This window comes from Crotalus tigris, unplaced genomic scaffold, assembly GCF_016545835.1.
Source record: "Crotalus tigris isolate CLP2741 ecotype Arizona unplaced genomic scaffold, ASM1654583v1 scf7180000017604.1628558, whole genome shotgun sequence".
NCBI classification, from domain to species: Eukaryota; Metazoa; Chordata; class Lepidosauria; order Squamata; family Viperidae; genus Crotalus; species Crotalus tigris.
This window is the reverse complement of record NW_024096507.1, coordinates 1,227,078-1,251,643: the sequence shown is the minus strand read 5'-3', so window position 1 is coordinate 1,251,643 and position 24,566 is coordinate 1,227,078. Positions and strand designations below refer to the sequence as shown.

The following is a 24,566-nucleotide window of genomic DNA, read 5'->3' as shown; positions in this document are numbered from 1 at the left end:
ATTGTGGTTTTTTAGCCAATACTATATTCTATAGAACTAAAAACATGTGTGGACCTCTTTGCCCTGCCCAAAGACTACAATTGAAAGTCCTGCATCCTCTGAACATTCTTCTCTGTGAACTCTCCTTTCCTTTAATAGGTTCCCTCAAGGAATTGGGTCCGAGATGCTGTTTACTGTTACTCCGGAATGTCTGGTAACATCCTTGGATAGAGAGGTGATACTCGCAGGAGAAAAACCCACCCGACCCAAAGTCCGCTCTGCAGGTGGAAGATCCTGCATTCCTTCCTTCCGCCTATAAATATGATTTGCAACACTGACCTTCGAAAACCATGTATCTTCCTTTCTTCCTGGGAGCTTGGGACACTATCATTGTGCAGCAGAATTAGCCCCCGGGCTGCAGTGAAGATGTGCTAGCGTCAAGGGGGCCCCTCTAGGTGGGTTCTCCATCCTGCCACGGCGTGTCCTCCGCTGCTTCTCCAGCAGACACCCTACCCAGGAAGGGAAGCGGCTGTTCGACAGAAAAAAAAAAAAAAAAAAGAGGGAGCCCAAGGCTTCGACTGCGAAGAAAGAAATCCCGCTTTGGGAATTTTCTTTCACTATGAAACGGAGGGCTTAAAGCCGCCTCCAGTAAAATCAATGAAAACGCATATATTACTGATGGGGAGGAGGGGAGGAGGGAGCCTCGCAAGCAAAAATGACAGACTATCCTCAGTTAAAAAAAGAAAAAAGAAAAGAAAGAACCGTCACGTCTGTTCAACTTTCCTATATATATACTTAATACCCGGCGGGGAGAGCCGGAGGGAAAACATTCCCGGTTGGCGCGGGATCAGATTCCAAACGAATAGTGAACCCTCCGGGCACGAAATCCTGTACCTGAAGAGAGAGTTTCACAAGAAACAGCGATGTCATAAACCCCCGCGCCAGATTAGAGGCTTGCTGAAGGAGCGCTTCCGAGCCGGACGATTGCCTACCCCGAGCACGTTGCGTTATTACTTCTCGGCACTTCCTGTTTCCTTTAAGGACGGCCCTCCCGGCCGCTGCCTTCTACAAACCCTCCGCTGAGCCCGAACACTGTTGTTGTCATTCTGGAACAAGGAATCCGAGAGTCAACTCGCTGAGACTAATAGGATATTGGGGACTGAAGCCGCCTTTTGTTAGAAGCTCTAAAAGAAAGAATCCGCTTCTCCTTGGCATGCAGACCGGGTGAATGGGCTGCGAAATTCACCTGCTTTATATTTCTCCACCTCTCTCTCTCTCTCTCTCTCTCACACACACACACACACACACACACAGAGAGAGAGAGAGAGAGAGAGAGATAGACACACACACACACACACACACACACACACACACACACACACACTCGTTGAGACCAGGATGCCGCAAAGGAAAAGGGGTGTGGCAACACGGTTACTGCCTTATAAACCCCGCTGGTTGAAGTTTTTCTTTCTCCACCATGCCACATCAAATGTATCACAGAGAAAACGGTACGTCCCGTTGGACCATTTCGAAAGGCTTTAAAATGTAAGAAAGCCCCCGTTATTCGGGCACATTATGACGCGCCAAAGATTCGCGGCTAGTGCACTTCAGGACTGGCAAAGCCTCTCCAGCGAAGACTCCCAAGTTCCCAGAAAGAAAACACGAATGGAATGAAGACATAACCGAAAAAGCACGTAGCACTCCAGGCTGCCTTTGCCTCTTTCCTTTTCCATTCACTGTCCGCATTACCTCTCAATGCTGTTGGTAAAGGCTATGACTCATCTTGCTGTAGTGTAGAGGACCTTGTAAGCTGTGGATGCGACAAAGCCTCATTTTCTCCCCAAACGCTGAGAAATCATTTGTGTGCTAAGCTCTGGACAAGAACTTTGCCCCCACCCCATGCCCATGTAATAACATGTGCAACATATATAACTTACAATGAGGCCAAAACTGGGCTCAGTAATGGTGCTAATCATGGATTCTGAAATTAGTCACAAGCAGCTGGGTGAATACCGCAGACTGATCCATAAAATGGTTTTACACACAATGCCTGGGTTAAGCCAACACAAAACAAATTATGGTTTGGCACAAGCTATAAATCAGTGACACTCCTGGTTTTTGCACCCTGTCTTCTTCCATCTAAACACCTTTTTCCCATTCAGCTGAGAAAATATGCTATAGCTCTGTTTTACTACAACTCCCATCTTGCCGAGCCAGCATAGCCACTGCACTCACTGTGTAAGCCTCCAGTTGTCACAACTAACAGCCAATACAGCTATGGTAAATAGAGACCCAATAAGCACTTCCAATACAAAATTTCGCATTTTCAGCTAAAATTTTGAAATTGACATCCACATCTTATTACAAGCATCTCTTACCATATGTGAGTACAAATAGATAACTTTGTGTGACATAAAGAGCCTTTGTACACTTGCATCTGACTATGGAGCAAACCATAGAAATATTTATTTGCTTGTTTATTTGTTTGTTTATTAAATGTCTATCCTGCCATCTCACTAATACTGTGACTCTGGGCAAGTTACAATAAATAGTTTAAAAGTGCTAAAAATAATTAAAATTAGAAAAATTGAATAGAAAAGTTAAAAATCAAGATGATGGGGTAGTTATCTTCTCTGCTCCATCAGCCACCCCCAACATAGCAGGCTCCTATCAGATCTCCTGGCCAAATGTTTAGGCTTTTCTAGAAGGCCAGGAATGTGGGGTGGACCTCACCTCGGATGGGGCAATATTCCAGATGGCAGAGGCCACTTCTGGACTCCACCAGCTAAAATTCTTTCTCCCATGGGATCCAAAGTAAACCCTTCCTGCTGGAACAAGTGGGGTAGGTTAGACCGATTGGGGTGAGATGGTTCTTCAGATACATTTTTTCCAGTGTTCTCATGGCATTACCTTCATCTCATTCCAGACCACTAGTGAGATGGGCTAGTTGTAGTGGTGTTAAAGCAGCATTTTCGTACTTAATCCAACATATTTCAAGGACAGCCTCATGATGTATCCAATTGGTTAAGGCTTTGCAGAGGGAAGCCTGGGGACAGGAACAAATTAAATAGAGGCAGGAAAGAAAAAGAGAAGGGATACAGCAAATTTCATGCCAGTAGTAGCTTTCTACAAGCTGAAGGCATTCCAGTACAGTAATGGGGAAAAGCCCATTTAGAGAAGTTATTCATTATCAGTTTGCAAGCTTAAAATGTGCCCTTTAAAGTTTCTCAAGTGGTATTCATTTACGCAGCCGAAATAACAAAAGGAGCATGGCACCTTAACAGCTACACTTTTATGTGCCAACTTCCTTCAGGGACAACATTCCATTTTATCAGATACATTTACGCCCATAAAATTTATGATTTAGTGAATTTGTTAGTGTTTAAGGTGGTACTCTTAGTTGTTTTCACTTCAAGTAAATTGGCCTGATGAGATGACAGTACTGACAGTACTTGCCTACTAGAATACTTGCCTACTCCTACTCCAGATGGGGTTGAGTTGCCAAGGCCAAATCACGATAAAGAGAAAAATCTCAGGCCAATTTATAAAGAATTCAAGACAGTCCCATACAAAAACCTAATTTATATTAGATCAGATTATCAATCTAACTCAGAATTATTATGTGTGAGTTACTTCCAGTCTTTCCTAATCAGGTGCACTCCAGCTATATTGGACAATAATTCTCAGAATTCTAAGTTGGGACTTGTAACCCAACATTTCTTGAGGCCATCAGCAATTTGAGAAGACTAATCTGACTACTGATCAGAAGTAATGAATCTGAAAGCAATTAGCACTATGATGATATACAAATCAACAAGCAAATACACTTTGATGTACATCAATAATATATTTTAATACAATAATTTTCACTATAATATTAATTCTAAAGTAAACAAGCTCTTACACTTTTTATTATAAGTCAGGGAACTCTTGATTGTGGAGCAACAGAATACAAATGTTTCTGATAAATAAATAAATACATCTACCATCTCAGTTGCACAGTTTTAATACAGATTTATTATCTCCATGTGAACTAAACCCCTGAGCTCATTGGCAAGTCACACATTTGAATGACAAATAATAAACCCAAGCAGGATAAAACTCCTGCTTGTGCTTATGACCATATGTGTAAAGATAACTGAGTAAGAGACACAGTTTACTTAATTATATATAGAAATATTTAGAGGAGTAAACTTTTCAAGGGATAATTCAGGATATTTATTTAATTTCTAGAATTCTGCAATCTTCTGTACAACAATTTTTGATGTACATTCCTGTGGCTTTCTCTCTATTAACTTAAGAAAGCAAAGAAGGAAGTTTTTTGCTTGCTGCAGAAGATCAAATCAAACTGGCCTCAATCCCTAATTTCATGACAATGAGGAACTCCAAGCAAATGTTCTCAGGATGTTGTTACTGGGTGGGCTGATTCTAATGGAAGGAGGAAAACTGCATTTTAAATGATTTATAGATTTCAGGTGGTCTTTAAAGATGATCCCATAAAGAGTGAATTGCAGAAATCTAGCATGGTGGAAAGTAATGGACAGTAAGCATAACTGTAAGATACAGGAGAAATGCAACCAAGAGGTATCAGATAATAGAAAGCTGAGTCTAGGGCAGAACTATGTCTCAGACATAATCCTCTCTAGTTCTTATGTAGATAAAGAGACGGAAGGAGGAATTGCATTCAGACTTGCAAGATTCTGCTTCTGTAATCTTATAATAAAAGTAAAATTAGCATTCATAATTCTTGTTTCCTAGTCTAGTCGACGTTGAAGATCTGGGATGGGTGATGTAAGTATGGTATGAATCACTATCACAATGTTTCCCTGCTTCCAAAGCAATCAGAACTCTAGCTAAATTTGGGGAATATTCCTTTAGACCACAGCTTCATCTGCCCATCCAGCAGCAGCAGTGAGCCCAAGTTACAGACCGAGTCCCTCTGGAATAATGCTAACGTTCTCAAGAAACAATACCAGAAGCAGCAAAGAACTTCATTGAATTAATAGCTGCTCCATTCTGTTTGGATTCAGTTGCTGCGTGTTTCTTCCCATCTCAACCCTAACAGCCTCTAGGCATCAGGATAAGTCTTGGACTTCATTGCTGGAGCAGCCCAGAGAGACAACATACTGATGATACTTGACAACATATTGATGATACCCAGTGCTTTTTTTCTAAAAAAAAAAAAAAAAAAAAGTGCCGGAACTCACACACATCATACAATCCGCCTTGCCTACCCTACAAGGTTCCATCCAAAAAAGGTGCCGGAACTCCATTCTGGGCATTCTATGAGAAAAAAAGCCCTGATGATACCACATTCTGAACAAATGATAGCATCTCTCAGTAGCTTCCTGTAGATATTAAGGAGTAGGAGAAAACTGAGCCTTATTGCATTTTACTGGAATGTCCCCATTTGCAACATTGACTTGAACCATCCATTAAGGAAGAAATGGAACCACTAGAGGATACTTCTCACAATTCCTAACCCAGGGATAGCGAACCTTTTAGAGACCGAGTGCCCAAACTGCAACCCAAAACTCACTTATGTATCGCTGAGTGCCGGGTGGGTGTGGCCCACTTGGCAGGCGCAGCTACAGTGGGCGTGGCAGACTGGGTGGGTGTGGCCATCGAATGGGTGTGGCTGCAGTAGTCATGGCAGACTGGGTGGGCAGGGCCGGGGGGGCGTGGCCACCTCGTTGTTTATGGGGAGGACACCTGTGGGAGCCGGACAGAGCAGGGTTGGGGGAGATCCAGGGGGTCTCTGGCAGGTGGGATGGTGGGCTCCTCAATGGCGGCTCCAGGCTGGCTGGCCTTAGGCTAGTGATGGCGAACTTTTAGAGACCACGTGTGCTGGGGTGATGGCGCGTGTCCACAGAGAGGGCTCCGCGTGCCACCTCTGGCACACATGCCATAGGTTTGCCACCACTGTCTTCACCCCTAAAAATGGTCCAGAAGAATACAATTGTCAATGGTATGGAAGGGAGACTAAAAGTTAGTATGACCAGAAAAGTCAAATACCCCACAATTAGAAACAGACAAAAAAATCAACAACCATCATGACCAATACAGTTTTGTCTTATGCCCAACTGATAAAATGAGGATTGAAACATCAGCATGATCTAAAGTTTTAATCCCCACCAAGAACTTAACCTTAACCCTCTTCCTAGGGAAAGCTAGACACAGCACTATAATTCTCCAATACAGTCAGATCAAGAAAGGACTTTTCAAGAAGGGGGAGCAGCAGTGATTCTTTCAAGGCTACAGGAGACAACCCTTCCCAAAGTAGGACACCCCTATCTTCTGTAAAACCCAGGAGAAGTACTAATCAAACTACCAGATGGCAGGAGACACACTAGCAAGCAACCTGTCCATTTCACTGGAATACACAGAGTAAAAAAAAAAAAAAAATCCCAGTTAAACTAGCCAGATAAGATTTAAATGCTGAACTATTTTCTCCTGCTCTTTTCCGATAGATTACTTGCAGAACTTTTCTCACACCTGCTTTTGTTTACAAAATGGCTCATTCATTCCCAAGCCTCTGGTTTCCTGCCTCTTTGGCTCCAATTCTCAAATGCAACAAAGATTCACTTTTTTTCTATAATCAAGAATGAGAAATCAGCAGCTGTTTCTGGGCTTCAGCTTCCAGTAACCCCAGACGGAATGGCCAGGGGTTAAGAATGATTGGAATGGTTACATTTGCTTATAACTGGAAAACATGTTCTTGGCCCCTGCTGTGGACAACTGAATAGATAGTCCCATAGAATTGGGTAACTCAAACATTAGTCTTGAGCACCAAGTTGAACAACCATTATATAAATTCACTCTAAACTATTTTTTAAAATTTCTATATTGATAGCATGCCATAAATCAGAACCAGGTCATATTTTAATGTGCCCTTACTAAATACTATAAATTACAAATTACAAAGCCAAACATGGTTGTTAAAAAATGTCTATCATTGACAGGAAAAATGGAGTGATGAGCTTGTTCGTTTTTAGACAGGCCTGCTGTCACAGGAGAATAGGTAGCACACAATATTCTGCCTGGAGTGAAGGCCAAAGTGCAGTTGCATTGACTGAATTCACATATATGTTATCTTCTTTTTCCTCTCTCCTGTAGGATCAAAGAGTTAGGAGAAAGTGTAGAAAGGGGTGTACTGTACACTGAGAAAGGCCACAGAAAGAAAGGACCTGCACTGTGACACCTCTCAAGGATTTGTCTCTATCGTAGAAGAAAGGGGTCATCTCCCTCTCCTCTGAATCTGCCATTTAGATACTGTGGTGGTCCAGGTAAAGGCATATTTGCCTCATACAACCCAAGAAATTTGAGGATGAAAAGAAATCCTCAAGCACCACAAGTATGACCAAGATAAGCAGAGACAGAGAGTTAAGCATTATTTAAAAAATGATGGGACAGAAGGAAACAGGTTAACTCAGGGTTAGGTCCTGCTTTGTGGCAGAAACTGAATGAACTGTTCTTCCCCCCTCAGCTTCTGTCACCCAAGAATTTAGAACACAAAGTAAGAAATGCAGATAGAAAACATAATGGCCAGAGTGTTAATAACTGAAGACCCAGGTCTAAATCTACTAAGAGCATAATTCATGGCGTAAAAGTCATATGTTCTCTTTTTAACACACCACCCAAGATCACTGTGTGAATTCTATGTGAGTGGAGAATAGTTCCCTTGTATTCCTTGGAGGAAAATATATCAATTTAACAAATAAATATTATTATTAGTAAGCAGAATCATAGCTAATGATGTTAAGTGAACTCCCCCCGCAAAAAAAACTATATATATCTCAACTTTTGCTAGAAAATTTGGCTTGATTTAGCTATTTCAGCTGATTTATTAGGAAAGCACACACTAAGAATGTCTTTTAATCCACTTAACTTTTCCGGTTTGAGAACTCTAATATCATTGTCAAATTGCAATTTGTTTTGTTCATTATTTCCAACCAAAAGGGTAGAATTGGCACAAGTGACCTATTACTGGATTTTCCAAGACCCTGTTTACCTTAAGGCAGGAGTGTAGAATTAAAATATTTTGTCTGAAAGATTCCTGGCAACCAAGATAATGTGTTGCATTATATATGCCTCGGAGCAGTGCCAAATCCCACATATGGGGCCACCTCTTTTCAGCCCTTATTCTTCCCAACACTCCTAACATTCATAAAAGTGGGGGGGGGAGGCATCTGAAGCCCTGGAGTCCTCCTTCAGCCACAGCTGCTGAAAACTGGTAGGGTTACCCTCCTATGCTTTGAGAAACAAAGCTTTTTAAAAATGTAAAGAAAATTTTTTTAAGAAACCCCAAAACAAAAAAGTAGAAAATCCCAGGCCTGTCAAATGTGTCATATGGCTAGACGCACTTTGTGGGAGTGTTCCACACAATGTGCCCCCCCTCTTATGACCCCAAATGTGGTCCCCAGCAAGTATAGAAAATGGCAATTTTGATAGTAGTGGATATTTTTAAACATGTTCTCCTCTGCTATTTTTTCCTAAAGAAAATATATTTTATGCATAGAAAACAGTATACTGAATATGCTGCAAACTCTTTCTCTCTCTGGCAAACTCTCTCTAGTTCTGGCAAACTGTAACTAGAAGAATCTGCTGCCTGGGTTCTGAAACCAGTACAAAGCTTTTCATTTACATAATGCATCCAAAACAAAGCTTAGAGAGACAAAATGCTATTTCCATACCCTATAATGCCATTTTCCATTTTGAATTACCACCATCTCAATCTTCTATTATGAAAAAAGAGCAAACGGTAACATTTGCAGTATTTCTTCCTTTTTCCACTGTGGAACTTTTAGGAGCTTTGCATGTTGTAAGGAATATTCTTGGGCAGCAGGTATGAAAGAGCCAAGATCTCCAGCACAGAGTGAGCCAGTTCAACCTCTCTCACATCATCTCTCTTTCATGCCCTCATCTCAGAAGCATAAAAGCAACTCCTTTCTCTGACACACAAAAGATTTTGGTGCATCAATTGTCAACTTTTAAGGCTCAGAAGCACAAAGAAAGAATGAAAAAAAGGGCAGAATCAGGAAAGTGGCAGCTTCTGTAATGAACATATCTAGAAAGATTTTTCATTAAAGCATCATAGCCTGAAATTATGCTGGCATTTTTTAAGGTGTTCTTTTGTCTGTTTCATTGTGAGCCAGTTTCATTTCTCTTCAGAGATTGACTTCCCATATATGTGTTTATTAATTGTTAATGCTATCTGTATTTTCAACTAAATGCAAAAGTTTACGCATCCCTGGACTATGCTGTTTCAATGTAACTCCAAATGAGCTGTATAGCTGACAGCCTCCCTGCAGGGATGAAGTTAAAAACGTTATTTTTGCAGATTTGAACATTTACTTTTATGTATAGTTTACAAGTTCAAAATAAGAAATGTCGTTTATGGCAAGTGCAAAAGATCCTTTCAGTCAGTACTTTATTAGTACCTTCTTTGGTAGAAATAAGAACTTCTGAATATTTCTCATAGAAAGCTAAGGATAATTGATTTTGGAGAATTTTCCCACTCATCCCTAGAGAAGATTTTTTTAGCTCAGAAACACTTTTAGGTGTTGCTTGAGATCTCCCTTCAGATTTTCTATAATATTCAAGACTGGGTATTCAATAATTTACTTTTTCATTCTTCATTTGGAAGATTGTTTGGGATCTTTCTTTCTGACAGTTCTCTCATACAGATCACTGTTGTATAAGTAATTTTGTACTGTGAACCTACTCCAGTATTAAGTTATTTGCAATGATCAGTGGGTTCTTTGTGATCCAAAGTAAAAAAAGCAAACAGCTCTGGGATTTTGACAGAATTTTACTGTTTGCTTTATTTAGATTTTATCCAAAGAATTTTTCCTAAATCTGACATGGAATGAAATGTTGATACCATATAGAATATAATATATAACGTTCTTAATTCATGCTTCAGCTTATCCTTTTGATTGATTATTTAACAACTCCAATTTTCTGTAATATTAGAAATTAATCTGAAAGAATTCAAATCACATCCTAATTTTTCAAATTATTATTAGAAATAGACTCTGTATTCTCAATAACACCTTCACATTAGTTGGCACAATAACTAGTTAATGAGGAAGACTTCCTTAGCTGATGGAGATTCTCAGGGATTCAGAATATATTTTGTCAAATTAAAATTTGAAACTAACATAACCTTCGGGGTCCTGAGTTGCTAAAGTTTCAGAATTTAGTAAGGGTCAGTATAGGCCGATAAGGAAAAAACAGAACAAAATCAAAAGCCTGTGGTATAATGCAGTATTATGCAATATAAATGAATGCTGGCTCCAGTTTTAAAGGTTGGACTTGGCTAAATGTCTGCAACAGGCTTTAACAAGATGAAATCATATTCCAAGGTTCCAGATTCTGCACCTGCAGCCACTAGTATTGATCTGTCCAGTCTAAGAGAACATCACAGCTGTGGCAGTGAAAGCCAAAGAGTAGTCAGAAGGCAGTGTGGCAGGTTTTGTGGAGAGGCATCTTGGCAATGATTGTCACAAGAAGAAGGTATTATATGTGAACAGTTCTAATACTGAGCAAAACTCAAATGAAAGCTGGCAACCTGCAGCATAATCGCTTATATTAGAAGTTAGACAGGCCTAAACCTTGTATACCTCTGAGCCTTATTGACAGCTGTGCCTGACTCGAGAAATCTCCAAGTGAAATTGCATACTGTTCTACTTATTGAATTCAACTATTTTTAATTGTTCACTTAGAATCTTGAATTAGATTGGACCTAACAATAGGTAGTATAGGAGTCAATTCATAGGATGGTAAGGCTAAGAATGTTGTCTGAAACTGGACTATAATCAAGATTTACAACTATATTAAGATGAAACCATGGCTTTCTCAGATATACATACCTAAAACAAATATTTCATGCAAACTCATTTCATTCAAATCAAATTAATTCTCCTTTTCAGCTGTCAGAGCAAAGTTGTCTACAAGTTATACACATTACTAATCAAGTAAAGATCTTTCAGCTTCATTTATACAATATGCCAATTTTGCTTGTTTTAACATTGATTGGTGTGCTGTGTCCCTTAAGCTGTTGCAGATTCAGCTGGTTAGTTCCATGTGTTCTGCATGGTACATTTAATAACCAGGATGTATAAACATATAGGATTTGTCTTGTATCACATGTAACTGGGTCAGTAGAAGAGTTAACATGTAGTGGGAACTTCAAGAAAGAACTTTCATTAAATATGTAACCCCAAGGATTTAGCACCAAACAAGTTAAGCATAGAGGGAAGATGCAAAAGTAACTGCTCACCATGGAGTTCACCACTTTTACTTCTCCTGAACCTGAAAAGAATACTCTACACAGAGTTGTACTGAAAATCAGAATCTCTCCAGCATTAATCTCTCTAGGAATCTGATCTCTGTAACCGTCACTCCTCCCAGAATTAACAGCCTTTCAATTTCCTTTCCATTGGCTGGTGGACTACAATAATGAACATTTCAAGATAGTCCTCTTGATAAGCTACTAGCATATGATGCCATATTTACTGGAAGAAGGGAAGTTATTTGTGTTATAAAACCAGGCCCATAGAATCTGATGAGAGCAATAGTTGTGAACTTGCTGCAGTTTACCGGTACTAGTTGTTTAAATTTCTGTTTGTTTGTTGAGGGCTTTTTCTAATATGAAAGGGATATGATAAGAAGTTAGTTCTTCCCCATCTGCAACCTGTGATTCTTATAACAACTGCATCATCATGTCCTGTTTTTGTTTTTCTTTTTCCAAGCAAACAGAAATAATGCCTATCCCGATCCTATGAAACTGACTGAAATATAGGCAGGGAAGATAGGAAATAGCAATCCATTGATTTTTTGTTTTGTCTGGCCATGTACGGTGGATAAAACTTTTAGTTTTAACACTTGAAGGATATGTGCCAAGCATTTCCATTTCAAACAATGGTTTATAATCTGGCTGCAGGCAGTCCTTAACAGTCATAATAAAAACAGTTCCTAGTTACATATTAAGCCTGCATAAAGCAATATTTACTGCAAGCACCTTGCATGCTATTGTTTTTTTATTTTTGAAATTTAAAAATGAAGTAAAATATGCAGGGATGCAACACATGTAAAAAGAGGCTTTGATCATACAGTTGCAGCTGTCATCTTAGGTTTTTTGTTTGTTTGTTTGTTTTTGTTCTGCTGCCCCTGAAACTATGTGTAAAGATAATCAATACTTATAAGAGAATCATAAATTATATTTTTACTTGGACTATTGTGTTCAGAATAGTTTGTAATTGTCTGAAATTCTTACTTGGCCAATTAGGCAATAATCTCTTGTTCCCATACTGTTTAATCAAGTAAATAACTAATAAGAGTAATATATTTGAAACCTTTCATACTGCTGAAACTTTTTCATATCTATATAGTTAGACTCATCTTATTGAATTCCAATTTGTTCCAACTACACTAAAAAATATTTCCCATTTGAAAGATAATGGATATGTTTTACTGAATTCTTTGATTAGTTCTGAAATTCTACCATTTCTTTCCTTGTGTTATATATCCTGAAATAAATCCTGTTAAACTCAATGAGGGAGTTACTTCTTGAAAAAATGTTTAAAATGTTAGCTTAATCCTACATCTGCTTTTCTGGGTGTAAGCTCTACTGAATAGAGTGGGAGTTAATTCTGAATAAAAAGCATGAAATTGGGCAGTACTTTTTCATCTTCTTTAAATACTAACAAACGCTTTGTAAATGTTGTCAATAATGTTTTAATTGCTGCATCGTAAAACATTAGACATCAGATTAGGCATGGTTATACAATTAAGTTCTTCCAGAAATTCAACCTGGCAATCAAGATCTAGATAATAACTGGAACTCCAAGGATTCAATACTCTTAGATAAGTTGCTTTATTGCAGACAAGAAAAGAATCATATGTATATATGGACATGATTTATCTATTGCAGAACACAGAAATCAAGCTGTAGCTATCAGAGTTTCAATGTTAAGCCTTTTTCTCCAGTTCATTTAAGCCAGTAGACTTTTGGCTGTTCTGCTCCCAGCTTTGAGATTGAAATGCACCTACTCCATGTTTAGACAATGCCTCTATGAACAATATTGATTCTGGTCTTAAAACTTCAGAACTTACATAAAGGGAAAAATAGACACATTGCAACTATCAAGTTTTATCACCTTTTAATACAGAATAGTCTGGATAAAATCATATTTCTTTATAAGACATGATAAACAAGTTGAATTTTTAGAAGGAAAAAAAAAATCCACATTAGAATGCTTATTTTATCAAGTTTTTTTTAAAACTGAAGTTCCTGAATTGACTGATAGAATTTGTTGCTGACTCTAAAAATCTAGGTGTTATTTTGAATGGAATCGTTGCATGAAGTAAAATAAGAGTTGTTTCTTTTTTTTTAATGTGGTGCCTTTTGGAGTTAGCAATGCCCTTATTACTCAGAAAACTATTGAAGATCTGGCTGTTTTCTCAGACCATGAGGACATGGTAATTGTAGAACTCCCTTTTATCCTTTTCCTGATTTTATTTTCATTTCATCATTTGTTTTGGTCTTAGTTTTGAATGGTTTGCTGTTCTAGTCAGCTATACCTTTTATGTGCTTTTAACATACACACACACTATAAACCCATGCATGGATAAACCAACCCTTGAATTTTTAACCAAATTCCATGAAAAATGTTCCTTCCACAGATAAGCCAAACCATTTTTGGGGAGGGTGTTGTTGTTGTTGTATTTTGGTGTCTAAAATTCTCAGCTTATCTACAAGGATATACAATAGTCGTAAGCCAATCATTTGGGAATTGGTTGACCTATTAAATAAACACAATACAGTAACATTGGAAGGAGTACAGTAGAAACAAAACAATTTTCTTACTGAACAGAAATCTGTTAAAAATACTATCATTTATTTTTATAGATTGTAAAAGGAATGAAGACTGAGATAGCAACTTTTTTCACTTCTGATAACAGTATTATTGTGATAGAATGTGGTACAGGGTCGCAGGAAAGAAGGTGTTCTTTTTTTCCTTGAAGGACCTAAGAGGCAGATTGGGGTGGAATGCAAGAAGAGAGACAGGATAGATCCTTCCTAACCATTCACAGGATATTTCGAATAGATATGCAGATTTGTGTTTCAATCCGGCAAGATTCCTGCCTGTAGGTGAGCGACAATAAAGGAACTACTCTGTGAAACTTCTCTTGTCATTCTTGCTTCTTGCACCTGATAATTACGAAAGAACTATTTGGGTCAAATAATACTATAAAGGCAAACACTAATGGTTCCAATTTGGATTTTTCTATAATTTCTTTGGGTTGGAATGCTTCATTTTCTTGATGGGAAAAATGTCAAACATGTTCCTGCTTGGTTGTAAAGCGGTTGCACTCTTAATTATAATTAAAACCCACTTCAGTTTTTTCAGTTACAGAATCTGTAATTATATCTTTATATGCAGTTATGTGAACATATGGAGAAGGAAGTTGAAAATGATGAACTATCAAATGTATGGACATGATTTAAAGAGTTAACTAACACACAATTTGCAAAAAAAAAAATTTGACATAAAAAAACTGAAAAGGGTCATTCACCTATCATGGCTTGCAAAACAATTTTGGTTGAACATAAAACAAAAGCCGTTTTCTGAAAAAACTCCATAATCTAAAATTGCTAGAGGAAAAAAAATGGTCAAAACCAGGTGACAGATTTTCTTTCCCTTTTAAAGTGTTTTGCAACCAGGTTTAAATATTTTAACTTTATCATAAGCATTGGGCAATCAAATTATTTTGTAAATACCCCTTTGCCAAAGGTGTTAGATCTTATGTCCAAACCTTTTGCAATTATGACAGACTAATATGTAACTTACATTTATAGACTGCATAAATTTCTACTGGGCTAGCTACTGTAATTTAAATTAACATCCCAAAACATATGTAACTGTTATTATGGCCACAAATGTTCATCAGAATATTTATTTGGTGTAAGAGGCAGTTTTTGAATGTTTTTGCAGATCTATAGATTTTGTGGCCCTCGGCATGCTGGCTGAGGAATTCCAGGAGTTAAAGTCCACATACTGTATCTTAAAGTTGCCATGTTTGAAAAACACAGTTAAAGTATGGAGAATGTAATGAGTTTGGCTCAAGCCATCGTCATTGTTACAATCCTGAAACATCAGTAGGTATTTAATGAGTACTCCAAGAATTTGAGCTGCATGGGGCAAAAGCATTTCCCATAAGCATGACTAAAATAAAATAACTTTGTACTGCTTCTGTAATTCTGGACCTGTATAAGTGGTTTCAGCTGCTTAAACTATTTTCTTTCTGGCTCAGCTGTAATGGATTCAGAATTGCATGAAACAGCCTTTGCATTTCTAATGTTGAAGCTCTGCAACAGTACCTCTAACCAGGCTAGCATAGGAATCCTTATAATTTCGAGGCTATGAAAATCTTATTGGTTTAGTATAGAGGTGAAGGTTGCATTAATATGATATACTTCTTATAAAGTACAGTATATGTAAACTATAACAATAATTTCTTTCCTACTGACCATATTCATCCACTACTGTTCCCATCGACATTTTCAATTATTTTTTATTCCATTTACATGTACATTTCTAATCTCAAGATAGCTTTCCATACAATGTTTGAAATCTGCAGAATAAGTTAGAGTTTAGGGCTCCTTGAAAATAATTGCTGCTGAAATTATTATGGGGGCATTTGGATGCTAAAACTCCCACCCAGATCATGTGTACAGTTTTCCGCATGTGTAATTATGCTCATTCATGTTGAATGCCTGCAGGGAAACCAACCTCACTATTACAACTGTGGAACATCAGTAGAGTATTATCTAGATTCACAGTACCCAAATAGGACTACTATACTGACATACCAAGCTATTTAGAGAATATGGTATACAGCATAATGATATCAAAAGAAAAACAAGCATATTTAGAAAGTTTCTATAACTAAGAACTGTAGAATTCTCTAATATAGATTAGTTTGAAAATTTTATTACCTCATTGAATTAGGTTACTTTTTGCATTGCAGGGGAATATCTGCAGAGTTTTCTAAAATCAGCAACAAGGAAATGCCATGGGTTATGGTATGATGTCAGCCACAATACCAATCACTATAGTCAACATATTCCCTTATTTGAATGTTTTGGAGTTCTAGACTCACACTGGCAAATAATGGGAATGAATAAAAAGACATGACAAAGGCAAGGAATGCAAAAGAAAAGAAAAGATGAAACTAGACAACTGTCCCCACAGCTCATATGCAGACCATCTTTAGACAGCTATGCCCACCTTGCAACTTAAGCAAAAGTTTCAGTGAGCTGTTTCATATTTTTTGGAAGCAAACACTGATTCAGAAGCATTTATAAATAAAATTATAAGCACATATTTTCATAGAAGCAAAATTTGAGATTTGGGGGATCATAGACTTGGAAGGGACCTTAGAGATCTTTTAGGCCAGGGATGTCAAACTCGCAACATCATATGACATGTCGTGACATATCGCAACTTTTTTGCCATTACTGGCAATGGGGTGGGCGTGGTTTCGCTATAATGCATCCAGCCCACGGGCCGGCAGTTTGATACCCCTGTTTTAGCCCATCCCTCTGCCCAGTGCAGGAATTCTTACATCCTTTTATTTTTAGCAGTCAAAGTTTTCCACTGTTTTCAAGTTACCATTTTTTATGATTTAGCCTGTGAGAAACCAAACCAATTTATCAAACAAACAAGCTATCAACACAGTTGATAGTCTTCCCTAACTTTCTAGGAATGCAGCCAAATGTACCACTGGAAACTAAACTACCTTTTCTTCTTCTTCTTTCTTATATACTAGGTAACATGTATTGATGAATACAAAGATGCTGCTCAGTGGTCGTGCTTCACACAAATAGAAATAAATGAGGCAGACATCAGAGATAATTTAAGATTGTATTCTATTTTCTAGGACATCCTAGTCCCTGATATTTTCTTTTTATGGAGCAAATTAAATAGATTTAGACAACAGCTAGAAAGATAGGCTAATCCACCATCCCTTTGTAGAGATAAGCAGAGAATATCTTGTCTTCATCATGTCAATCTGTTCCAATTCCACAACCACACACAGACACACACGTACCCTTTTGACAGCTTTGTATAACTATGTAATGTGCACATTTATTACAATAAAGTATAATATATAAATATGCAATTATTACATGCACTATATCAGTGGTTCTCAACCTATCGGGACCCCATTTGGGGTTGAACGACCATTTCACGGGGGTCGCCAAACAACGCAGTCCACCATTTTTTTCCCCTTTTCCTTAGCTGTGCTACTCCCTTTTATTCTATTGGCTTTTGAAAGCTAATAGAATAGACTCTCTTGAATAGAGTCTAATTCTATTGGCTTTCAAAAGCCAATAGGAATTGTCCAGGCTGTCTCTGCCCTGCTGAGCCCACCAAAAGTCCCATTCTGCAAACGGTGCTGCAAGTTGTCTGCAGCGAAGGCGAGCTGTCTGGAAGTTTCCACCCCTCCCTGCTGGCGGGCACAGGGAGGGTTGCTGGCGCGCGTGGGGTCCAGCGGGTGCCTTACCTCCCTTGGGCTGGGCCAGCTGGTGGCCCAGCCGGTGGTTGTCCTGCGCCATCTCTGCCGCTTGCCAGCTACGCCTTGGCCGGCGTAGGGGGCGGCACCATGCATGCTCGATGCTCCCGGGCAGGGAAAGTCCTCGACTTATGACCGGTTGGGTAGTCCTCAACTTACGACCGGTTGGGGGGTTCCAGCATTAAAAAGGTTGAGAACCACTGCACTATATTAACAGGAGATGCAGGCAGAGATGAATGGTAAAGGTAGAATGGAAATGACAGCATCCTTGGCCTAAGGCAGTGGTTCTCAACCTTTTTAATGCCGTGACCCCCAACCGTTCATAAGTTGAGGACTACCCAACAGGTCATAAGTCGAGGACTTTCCCTGCCCGGGAGTGCCGTGCATGCGTGGTGCTGCCCCCTGTGCCGGCAGAGACGGAGCAGGCTGACCACCAGCTGGGCCACCAGCTGGCCCAGCCCAAGGGAGGTAAGGCACCCGCTGGGCCCCACGCGCACCAGCAACCCTCCCTGCGCCCGCCGGCCTCCCACCTCCCACCCCTGGCCCTCTTTTACTTACATTTTTAGTAGTTGCTCAGCAGGGAAACTTCCAGACAGCTCGCCTTCGCTGCAGACAACTTGCAGCACCGTTTGCAGAATGGGACTTTTGGCGGGCTCAGCAGGGCAGAGACAGACTGGACAATTCCTATTGGCTTTTGAAAGCTAATAGAATTAGACTCTCTTCAAGAGAGTCTATTCTATTAGCTTTCAAAAGCCAATAGAATAAAAGGGAGTAGCACAGCTAAGGAAAAGGGGGGAAAATGGTGGACTGCATTGTTTGGCGACCCCCATGAAATGGTCGTTCGACCCCAAATGGGGTCATGACCCACAGGTTGAGAACCGCTGGCCTAAGGGTTTTACAGTAGATTCCTGCAAAATCTAAAACAGGAAGGAGGAAGAAACACCAGTGCTGCTCATGTGGGAAAATTGACTAATATCCTTTCAACACACTTAGAATTGCAAACGAATAATAAGTTTATTGTTAGATCCTTAATGAGATTTATTAAATGAATATGAGTCAAATATTCCCTAATCTACAAAGCACTTATTGCTTTCCATTTAATATACATCACTCTGACCTGAATGAGCATGTGACTATATAAAGCAGTGGTTCTCAACCTTTCTAATGCTGCGATCCCATAATACAGTTCCCCATGTTGTGGTGACCCCCAACTACTTATACATCACCGGGTGCCAGGGGCGTGGCCAAAGGGGAAAAATGGCGGACAGCCTTGTTTGGCGACCCCCGTGAAATGGTCGTTCAACCCAAATGGGGTCCCGACCCACAGGTTGAGAACCACTGATATAAAGCATGATAATATGTTGCTATTTTGCAATGAAACAGCAAGCTAATTTAATGATTGTCTCAAAGGTGCTTCTTCAAGAGCCAACTTGACTTTTTTGTTTTTCTTTGAAGACATTTTGCTTCTCATCCAAGAAGCTTCTTCAGCTCTAACTAGATCAGTGATGGCGAAACTTTTAGAGACCGAGTGCCCAAACTGCAACCCAAAACCCACTTATTTATCATTGGGTGCCAGGTGGGCGTGGTCCATTGGGTGGACATGGCTGTGGTGGTCATGACAGATTGGGTGGGTGTGGCCAAGGTGGGCGTGATCACCTCAATGTTGCTCATGGGGAGGGATACCTGTGGGGGCCGGGCAGGGTTGGGGGAGATCCAGGGGGTCTCTGGCAGGTGGGGCAGTGGGCAGGAGGCTCATCCTGCGGGGTGAGATGAGGCAGGACAGGGGTGCCATTGTCACAGGGCAAGGTGAGGCAGGGGCCGGGCGGCTGCTGCCTGACACCATTGGCCCCTGCACACAGAGGCCAGCGAGCGCATGGGTGCTGGGATGCATCCAGCCAGGTGGGACCTCGGCGAGTTAGCGGGCAGCTGGTTGAAGAGGGACAGTTGCCATCTCCAGGGCATGGCGCACAGGCCCACAGAGAGGGCTCTGAATGCCACCTCTGGCACGCGTGCCATAGGTTTGCCAACACTGAACTAGATAGCGGGGAATGGAAGGATTTATATTCCTTGCAGACAGCTGATCATTTGCATTCTTTTAGACAGTTGTTGAGGCCCCTTGGAGGTTTATCTGTGTCCTCAAGGTCATCTGAGTAGTGCAAATGGATGTGGAACCTTCTTGGAACTGTTGAAAGGACTGTGTTGTAGATTGGAAATAGATGATGTTGTACCCCCCCCCACCACAGTTGAGAGAGGACTGTTCAGTTTTGACATAGATGGCGTCTTTGAGCCCTCTTTCAAACCAGCGGTCCTCTCTATCCAAAATGTGGACTTTGCTGCCTTCAAAAGAGTGGCCTTTGTCTTTTAAATGCAGATGGACTGCTGAATCTTGTCCTGATGGATTTGTTGTCCTATGTTGTGTCATGCATTTATGAAGTGGTTGTCTTGTTTCCCCAATGTACAGATCTGCAAGCACCTTTGGGACAACCATGGTATGGATGACTGAGAATCTCCATAGACATCTAATTTAATGAACTTTCATATAAAAGATTTGTTTAAAAGATCAGGAAAAAATGCCACATTAAGTGGCATTCCCTGAAAATGTTGCTGTGTTTGTGGACATTTGAGGAAGTATGACTGTGCTCATATTTGACCCAAATGTATTTTGTATGTTTTGAGTTAGCACAATGAATGAGCCAAGCTATGGTTTATGACTTTATGATTCCTTCATGAATCAAACTATTGTGGCTTAATTGTTCATAACATTGTGGAAAAAATGAAGCATGGCTTTCCATGGGGTGAGTTTTCATGACTGCTTGAGTACGAGCAAGATATCTCATATGAAGAAGGAAGCACTTCCTCAAAGATATTTGCATGAGCTGTGAAATGTGCTACATGTTCTCAGTCTATTTATTTTAGAAACTAGTAAACTTTGTGATTTTATTGATCTGTATCAAGGTGAGCCATTTTATTCCTGGGAACCTCATAAAAATGGAATAGCTTGCATTTATCTCCACATCTAATTTATTGAATTCTGTTTACAGCCCTTTTCAAAGTAAGATCAGGTACAAATTACTGGTTTTTCTTTTGATTATTTCCCATAAATTGCTCCGTAAAGCCCCTTGTTCCATAAAACTCCTTGAATCAAAACCTTGGGGAATAACTGTTTTAATATTGTTCCTATCCAGTAAAGTGGCTTCATTTCTCATCTAGTTACCCATACTTTGTACAGGAGAGCTAAAGAATCCATACAGAAAAAAAATCCACATTGTTCTAAGCTGCTGAGTATCTGTCTCATTCTGCCTGTGTGATTATGTATTAGCTACAGGCTATGTTGGGCCCAAGACACCACTCTACTCCAGCTATCTAGTTATGTGATTGAAGTGGCAAAAAAAGCATTCATAATTAATAAATGAATATCAAGTAAAGAAAATGACTCCCTCAAGCTTCTGTAGGCTTTATAAACACATCCATGTTTTTCTAGGAAACAATATGAAAGGCTATGTTGCTGTGTTTTCCAAGATTTTTAAAAAATTGGCATAGAGCAGAATATTTGGGTGGTTTATCAACCAAGTATAGCCCCATCCAGTCTTGTCTTTATCAGTATCTCCTGTAAACATTATATTATGTAGGAATTTTCTAAACTTTTTAAAATCACTTTTGTTATAATCTTTTTTATTTTATCTATTTGTTGTTAGCATTCTAGGAATCTCTTAAAGAAAGAGAGTCTAAAGAATTTTAAAAATCAAATGAATAAGAATATATTAGTTGCAGGCATTGAATGAAAACATCTCCCCACTGAACAGTTGGTAGTAGACCTGGGGTTGGGAAAATAGGAGAAAACAGTGCAGGAAGAAACAGCATTAGGATCTCTGAATTAGGCCTGCCAAGCATTGCAACTTTTTATATTCATTGCACAAAAAAAAGTTTACTGAATAATAAACTAAGTGCATTAATAAATCAAACACTTTTTAATCCATAATCTGACAAAAACCAAGTGGCATTTGTGCATTATTAATTGCTTGATGAATTGAATAGCACGAGGGGATTTTTTTAATGCTGAAATGAAAAAAGAAGAATTTGGAAAAGCCCTGCATAGAGATTGGCATTGTCTGATTTAAAAAGATGGGAATACATTCACGATTTTGATACAATCAACCATCGTATCCTTCTAGAGCAGCTTCAGGGGTTGGGAGTAGGAGGCTTTATGCTATCCTGGTATAGTTCCTTCCTCTGCGGCTGCTCTAAGTCAGTGTTAACAGGAAGCAAGAGGTCCAGCCCTCGTCCACTCCTTTGAACGGTCCTGCATGGCTCCATACTCTTTCCATTTCTATTTAACATCTACATGAAGCCGTTGGTGAGATCATCCATCACCATGGACTGAGATATCATCAACATGCTGATGATACTCAGTTGTTAAGTGAGTTAAGTGATGCTGTGACCTCCCTCTTGCAGTGCTGGAGGCTGTTAGGGGCTGGATGGGGAGTAACGGGTTGAAACTGAACCCTTACAAGACCAAGTGGCTCTGGGTTTGGGGTTCTTTGGTCCATGGAGAATTGCTACCTTTGGTCTTGGATTGGGTGGCACTGCCCCAAATAGACCCAGTGCGTAATCTGGGGGTTCTCCTGGGCTTGCGACTCCTGCTCAAAGAGCAGATGGCAGTCGTGGCTAGGAGGGTCTTTGCACAACTGTGGGTTGTGCACCAGTTACGCCTATTCCTGGACCAACGATTCCTACTCATAGTCACGCATGCCCTAGTTACCTCCCATCTTGACTATTATAATGTGCCTTTGAAAATCATCTAGAAGCTCCAGTTGGTTCAAAATGCAATAGCCCACATGGTTTTGTGCAAATTTCAGTTTGCGCATGTGATATTTCTCCTGCAGGAGCTGCATTGGTTTGCTTCTGGGTACAATTCAAGGAGTTGGTTGTCACCTTTAAAGCCCTTCAGGGCTTGGGAGCAGTTTATCTAAAGAACTATCTCTTGTTGGTTACATCCACCCAACCGACTAGAATGGGGAGGCAAGGAATGTTGCGGGTCCTTTCCCCTAAAGAGATACATCTGGCGGGACCCAAAAGAAGGTCCTTGTAGTGGCTCCTTTCCTCTGGAACATTATTCCTCAAGAAATTAGACTGGTCCCCACTCTGATGCTCTTTTGTAAGGCCTTGAACACATGGTTTTGCCAGCAGGTCTGGGGAACCCAGAGTGGGATGGGGCCCATTAAATGGCTGATTTGAGTGTGTATTGTTGCTGAGGGGAGGTAGCTGGGAGGTTATTATTTTATTATTTATTATTATTATTTTTCTACATTGTGTTTTTATTGTCTGTTATCCACCTAAAGTCTCTGTGAGTGAGTAGGCAGCTATATAAATTCTCTAAAATACATAAAATAAATAAATAAAATGCTTATCTTCTGAAGTCAATAATAAAACAATGCTGTAGTTAAATGAAGTTCAAAATATTTGCCATGGAATTCCGTGATGAGCTCTAGCTATGTAATCTTACATACAACACATTAAACTTATACTATATGAGCAAATAATAGTATATCTGCTACACATCAATCCATACAGCCTCCATGTAAAATTGGATGGTAAAATCAAGATTTCTTGCTCTGTATCAGTCTATGAGTGTTGTACATGGATGTTTAGTCCACAAGAGAACAACATTAAGTATCCGCCCCAAAAGAGAAAATATGTAGCTATCCTCAACCAAGTGAGGATCAAGGCATGAATAGTTATTGTCACATACAGCTTCAAGTAGTGAGTATGGCTTCTACTAGCTGTTCTAGTGTTTCATGCAAATGCACTTTGAGAGTAACTACTGGAACCAATGATATGGGATTGCCACTCTGTATACTGATGAACCGTAGTTCTTCCTAGGAGACCTTGTTTTGTGCTGAACACTATTTTTACTTTAGGATTTCTATAGCATTTCTGGACCAGCCCAGGGGGGGAACATATAGCCAACTGAGTGGTGGGATTCAGATATGTGAACAACCGGTTCTCTGTATGGATGCTGCTTCCGGAAGTCCATTCTGGGCCCGGGCAACAAAAAATTAGCTACTGCTTCTGCCGAACTGGTACAAACTGGCTGAATCCCACCACTGAGCCAATTGATAATTTCTTCCATGGTTTTCATATATACGCCATTTAGAAATAATGGCTATAACTTAAAATGAAATAGAGTTCTTCTTACCATAATGAGGATGGCTTTGGTCAGATGACCTGCATACCTATTTAGATATGGTTTAAATCAGGGGTCTTCAACCTAGGCAACTTTAAGACTTGTAGACTTCAATTTCCAGAATTCTTCAGCCAGCTTTGCTGGCTGAAGAATTCTGGCAGTTGAAGTCCACAAGTCTTAAAGTTGCTAAGATTGAAGACCCCTGATTTAAACCACCCAGTAATAATTTGATCCTGTTGGTCCCAGTTCTTATAACTATTTAGTCAATGAGTAAGATCCATGTTCCTCCTAATTGTTCAAGTATCCCAGACATATGGAAACCTGGTAGTGGTAAGAGAGAGGGGGGAGGGGGAGGGAGGGAGAGGGATGTCCTATCATCGCCTAAAGAAGAATTGGACCTTTCTGTACTTGGCAACTTCTATTGCATTACTAATCTTCCCTGATGAGGAAGGTTGTGGAGAAGGTGGTTGTGTTGCAGTTCCAGAGAATTGTTGGAGAAATTGATTATTTGGACTCTTTTCAATCAGATTTCAGGCGTGGGCATGGGACCAAAACGGCATTGATCCCATTTGTCAATGACCTCTGATAAGGGGTAAGGGGATGCAGCCATCTTTCTCTTCTTGACTTCATGGTGGCTTTCAATCTCATTAATCATGGGATCCTTCTAGGTTGGTTCTGGTGATTCAAAGAAGGCAATGCTGTTCTGGTTCTCTTTTTTTCCTAGCGTAGTGCTATTTTGCTACTTTTCTGTGTTCCAGTTGATTGGGGCAAAGGCCTTGGCTCTTGCTTTGTGAAGTTTCTTGGCTCCTGATCTTCA

General features: G+C 39.8%; 1 protein-coding gene across 9 annotated transcripts in view; it reads right to left on the bottom strand.

Annotated features, from left to right (window-relative positions):
* The window catches only part of PDE4D (phosphodiesterase 4D), a 693,804-nt gene that overhangs the window by 302,579 nt on the left and 366,659 nt on the right, over positions 1-24,566 (bottom strand). The gene's annotated exons all lie outside the window — the stretch shown is intronic.